The following is a 6,000-nucleotide window of genomic DNA, read 5'->3' as shown; positions in this document are numbered from 1 at the left end:
ATGTGTGTGTGTGTAAAAATGATTATATTTGCAAAAAGGGCTTATAATGTTCATAGTGTATTGCTATCAATTTTTAAATTAAACAATATGTCATAAATAGGTTTCTATGTTTTAAATTGTTTCTATAATATTCTTTAATGTCTTATTGATATTAAATAGATGAAAATAGCCCATTCATTTGCAAACTCGTTTAAATAGCAGAAGCTTCTTTCTTTAAACCTGGGATTATGGAGAAATGAAGGTGGGGCTGCTCTTTGATGAGTTCAGAGTTAGGAGGCTCAGTGATGTGTCCTGTGGCCTCCCAGTCGTTCACTGTGCTATAATGATCCCTGACACATCTCCAGCAGATCATAAGGCTCTGCAGGTGGAAAATTGTGGCTATTTTTAAAAAGACAATGACAAAAATGCTGTATCAAATATGTTCAATGATAAATTTTTCATTGTACTCAACTCTGTTCCTAGTCTTTATCAGATGTGGCAATTACCTCAGCTTCACATTTTGACTTTGTAAGGAAATGAAAAACATAAATATTTGAGAGGTTTGCATTGGTGGTAAACAGAGTGAGGAGAATGGGCTACTTGACCTTTCCCATGCCTCCCAGAACTTTTCATTGAGAATTCCTACTTTCCAAAGGAGTGTCACTGTAGACCCAGGCCATCCGTTTTGACAGCTAAGGTTTATACAGTCATGTATTTTCATCTATAGAAATTACTTATTGGCATACCACTCCTAGCAATGCTGAGTTTTTCTTACTGAAATTGAAAATATGTCAAGCCCTCCAAAATCTTTCTGGCAGTAATTAACCTAAGCATGCCCTATATGGTTTGTGCTAGTATAGATAATATGTAAATATTGCACAATGTGTCTTTAAAAGTTTAAGCACTTAATAATAATAGTCAACTCTGACATATAGATTCAGCTACATATCATACTAAAAATTATATGTACATTGCCACTTCCTAAGAAAACAATTAATGCTCCATATCCGGTACTTCTGCCAAAATTGAATGAAAGGCAATGTTACCTCAGTGAGACATGCCTTCGGCAATTCACCTCATTTGTAGAAGTTTCAGGTGCCAAATTTGTTGCTAATCAGGTTTTCTATCTCAGTTGACAGTCCTGGTAGAGTGCCATGTTTTTATTTTCTTGTGATATTTAATATTACGATTAGAGAAAGTGGATTGTCCCTTTGCCAGTGTACACTGTAAAAAGGCAACCAGGTTATTGATGTCCCCCATTTTCTGAGAAAACAATTATTGATACAAATCTTAAAACTCGTTCCCAGCCCGACTGGCGTGGCTCAGTGGTTGAGTGTTGACTTATGAACCAGGAGGTCACAGTTTCTTTTCCAGTCAGGGCACAAGCTCAGGTTGCCGGCTCAAGCCCCAGTGTGGGGCATGCTGGAGGCAGCCAATCAATCGATCTCATCTGTGAGAACTCTCTCTCTCTCTATCTCTATCTCTATCTCTCCCTCTCCTTTTCTCTCTGAAATCAATAAAAATATATCTCAAAAAAATAACCCGTTCCCAAAGGATTCTAACAATCAGGCAAATTTTAGGGTAATCACAGCAATCATCACCCTCCCTACATGAACTTATTGGAAACATTAGTCACTGTGAAAAGCTCAAGTACCTTGCCACCTGCACTAAAATGCAGTTCCATTGTGGTCCCAGAGTTTCAGGATGGACACAAAGGCATTTCAACTTCATCAGTGCTCCTTGTGAATTTCCATGAATCGTGTTCCATTTCAAGGACTGTCACAAATGTTTTCTGAGAAGCAGCCATAATGCAATGAACAACACTGAAGCTTTGGCACAGCATCTTTCTGTGAGATCTCGATTGGTGAAAGCAGTGAACTAGGGAAGGAGACTGAGCAAAGAGATGGCGTCCACGTGGCTGGGCTTGGATAGAATTGCTGTTGCTTCTCATGTGCACATCACACTTTTTTTCCTGTGAAAATGCTGGAAAAGGACACTGTACCCTTCTGTATGAAGTTTATTCATGTGGTGTTGGAAGTCTACCTCTTAATGCATAGGGTATCTTCATTGTCTCATAAGGCAGACAATAATGGAGCTATTTTCCAATTTGAGAGATATGGATTCCTAGGGTATAGTTTCATTCATAAGCAAGACTCATGCTGGGTAATCTGGTTTACACAAACCAAGCTCAGAGTTGCTTGTTGGGGACCAGGTCATATCGTATGAATGTGATTCAGATTGTTGCCTCCTTCTTCTGAGCGCTCCATGATCTACAATACATGGTTATCAATTTACAACCAGCACATCATGTATTCTGAGCAGTTCACACTGGCTGCAACGCGAAGCACATGCTTATTAATGACATAAATCAAGAGTTTCTGAGCCTGAATAAAGCTTAATCTGTAATCCGTACCAGGAAAAAAAGGAGAATTGGGAAGCAGGGCTGGCTATCCCTGGATAAACACTAATAACTCCCTTCCCTGAGCACTGGCCGTAGCGTGTAGATTCTGAAGAAAGGGCACAGAGGAAAGTCTGCCTGCTTTAAATCAGGACCTCAGAGAACTCTCACTGTTGCAACTTTCTTTTTCTTAACTATGATATATTTTCATAATGGAGAGGAGGCCTGGAAAAAAGAGTTGTGAAGAGCATAAAAGATAACAGAGGGGCCTTCTCTACAACTAAATCCTTTTTGTCTGCCAGGTATTTTCTGGTGCTAGCTCTCTGCAAGAGACAGGCATGACCCAGGTGAGACAATTTGGCTTGAAAATGGCTGCCTCCTGGGCAGTCAATGGGTTATTTAAAAGTTAAATGACTTGTAAGGCCCAAGTGAATCAACTAGGATTTGGGTGCCAAATGTTCACCCAAGGGAGGTGATAAATGCTCACAGGGCATCTGAAAAGCACCTACGTTCTTGGAGGTGGTGTGGGATTCATTAAAAGAGGAAATCCATTGCCCATGTTACTGCCTGTAGACCCTGCGCTGGGTGAGTTTTGAGTGAGCTGCAGTCCCAGGCTGATGAGTCCCAGGCCCCAGAAGACCTTCTGGAGAACCTGCCAGCAGCCCCCCGTGTGGGCCACAGGGCCCAGGCCTGCTTCCTTCACACCTGAGCACTGGACAGGCAACTCTCAGGGATGATCTTTACCTGCGGTAGGAGCACATGCTATCTTCCCATCAGACCCAGAATCCCATCATGTCTGGGAGGTCTACCCCACCTACTTTGCACATGAAGTTAGGAACATGAAAAAAATAGGTATCCTCCAGGCACTGCTTGACAGCTGATGAGTAAATTGTCTTTATTTATAAGAGAAGATCAGGGGACATGTCATTGTGACTGGCATGTAACAACTGCAAGGTCAAAAGAATAAGCTGCCTGAATAAAAGCGTCCCAGTTCCAGGAACATAATTCCCAAGGTGGTGATCTGTCAGGGATTGGAGAGGATAAGCGTGTTAAGTGCGGAGGGTGTGTGTGTGCCTGCGCACGTCTTCCTCCTAAACCACTTGCTTAAGGAACTCCCTCGGAGACTATTCAGCATTTATCTCTCAGTGTAGTCAAATGCTGAATCCACAGTTTTCCCCACCTCCCTCTCTCACCTTTAGAACACCCTGGCAAGTAACTCACGCTTTGCTTATTGGAAGAAACAGTAAGATGTTTACTGAATGTCATCACATTCAGGTCTTTCTCTTCCCACATATATTTGTTCACAAGATGGAACAAGCCATCTAATCAGGATCATACGCTTCCAGTTTATGTTCTATATTTATAGATTTACATTTCTTCCTTTCACTTTCCTTCATTTACAATGCCATGCCAAAATTAAACAGGAGACAGGGTAGTCTCATTCACTTCATACAAATCAGATTGTTGTCTCCCATCCAGTTACTAGTAAACACATCAAATCAGCATTAGCTAAAAGAACAAACCTCAAGTGGGTCACTATTGCACTGGGAAAACAGAGGCCAGTGGGAGCACTTCCACCCGCTCCCACCACATCTTCAGGTCTGTGCCCACCCACTCCTCCTTCCCCATCACTACCGCTGAGCGGCCCAGGATCCTGTCTAAAGCCGGGCCTTTCTCTTGATTCTCGCCAGGTTGTTCCTTCTGTTCCTTTGACCACACACAAAAAAAAATTTCCCTCTAAAAATTTTTTTTCCTCCATTTACTAGTAAAAAAAAATATATTTGAGACAGGATAGAAAGAAGTTAGGGAAATCTTCCAACAAGTGGAATGAGGACGTAGGAACAAACATCACAGGCCCATGATGCTAAGTTCTCCCACCAGAGCCCCCACCTCCATGCATGATCCAAGGGAAACCCTTTAGAGCGGCGATCACAGAAGGAAACAACAAGAACTGGCTGAAAACAGATCAATTCAAGATGGAGGAAAAAATTGACCTGAAAAACAGGTCCCAAAGCTCATTATACCATCATTGTAATGAAAACTGACATCACAAGTAAAAGGGAGGCGGAGGGGGACGAGCACCATGACACTTCCGGAATGGACAATCTCGGGAACAAGACCCCCTCCCAACCAGAAGGCAGAGATAGAATTGGGCGCCACAAAGTTCAGGAATAACCCACCTTGGGAAGCACATCATATCCCAAGAACTGACTGACTGCTGTGCACAACTTACTGGCATTTGCCTGCGTCCACTTGGACATGAACTTCACTTCTTTCACAGCAGCAGCCTGCAAGACTTGCAACAGGGAGCAGCAGCAGCTTGCCCAGGCTCACCCCCTGATCCTGTCTCCAGGAACCCAAGTCTTGGTTTCTTTTTCTTTACCTAAATAAAAGTTGCTTTCACTCTCACTCGAATTTGTTCATGAATTCTATCCTGCATAAAGTCTTGTTAGTCTGGGAACATGGTGAAAAACCCAGCTGAGCCCTGGCCAGTGTGGTTCAGTTAATTAGAGCATCGTCCCATGTACTGAAGGGTCACAGGTTCAATTCCTGGTCAAAACAAGCTGGTTCAGCCTCTTGCGACATATTCACCTCACTCCAGGTTCATCTGCATGCTCCCTTTAGGGCAAAACACCTCAAAGGAGTGACTGCTGCTCTGTCCTACTTCCTCCCTCTTATTCTCTCTTAAACCTCATTCATTTGAACTTTAGTCCCTAACCCTACACCAAAAATTACTCTTGCAAAGGTCACCAATGACCCAAGTGTTGTTTACTTGGCCTGTCAGTAGCATTTGGCACATTTTTTCTCCTTCTGGAAACTGTTCACTTAACGTTCTAGATAACACGTTCTGCTGGTTTCCCTTCAAATTCTCTGCTGGCTTTTTTCCCCCTTTTATCAGTTTTCTTTGCTGGATCTTTTCCATCTTGCTGACCTCTGGATTAAAGTGCCCAGGGCTCCAATCTCATCTATGCTCATGACTTTAAATACTGTTACAATAACTCAGTCTTTTATTTTCTGGATGCCCATGCGTTGACATTTGGGGCCTTCCTGGCCCTGGAGGGACTTGCCTGCCAGAGCTAGATAATTCCTAGAGATAGTAAACAACCTGCCTGCCTGTGAGCACGAATTTCAGATGCAAACCAACTGCTCCAGAGCCACTAAGCATCTGCCCTCATCATCCCTAATCTGCCTGTTGCCATATATATAGATCCAATCGTTGGGCCCCGGAGCTTGTTGAAGGTAGTCCAATCAGCCAGTCCTTCAACAAGCCTGTTTACCTTCCTTGCCCATTCCTTCCCATGGAAACCACATGAAAGGCTCTTGCCCACTATTTCCCTCTCTTTCAGTCTGCCTGCCTGTCTCACCGTGGCACTTCCCTGTGTGGCCCTACATGCCATGCCTCTTGTTTCTAGGGAACTGAGAGTATAATAAACTTTTCCCTTCATGATAGCCATTCCCATGTCCCTAATTAAAACAAGTCCCAGTTACCCTTAACATATCTATAATCAACACACACACACATCCACACACACACACACACCCCCAAACTTAGGTCTCTATTCCAGACTTTTCCTGTAACTCCTGATTCATATATTCATCTACCTTCTAAATATCTCCTCTAG

This window comes from Eptesicus fuscus, chromosome 12, assembly GCF_027574615.1.
Source record: "Eptesicus fuscus isolate TK198812 chromosome 12, DD_ASM_mEF_20220401, whole genome shotgun sequence".
In the NCBI taxonomy this organism is placed as follows: Eukaryota; Metazoa; Chordata; class Mammalia; order Chiroptera; family Vespertilionidae; genus Eptesicus; species Eptesicus fuscus.
The sequence above is the reverse complement of the archived record's forward strand: the minus strand, read 5'-3'. Positions refer to the sequence as shown.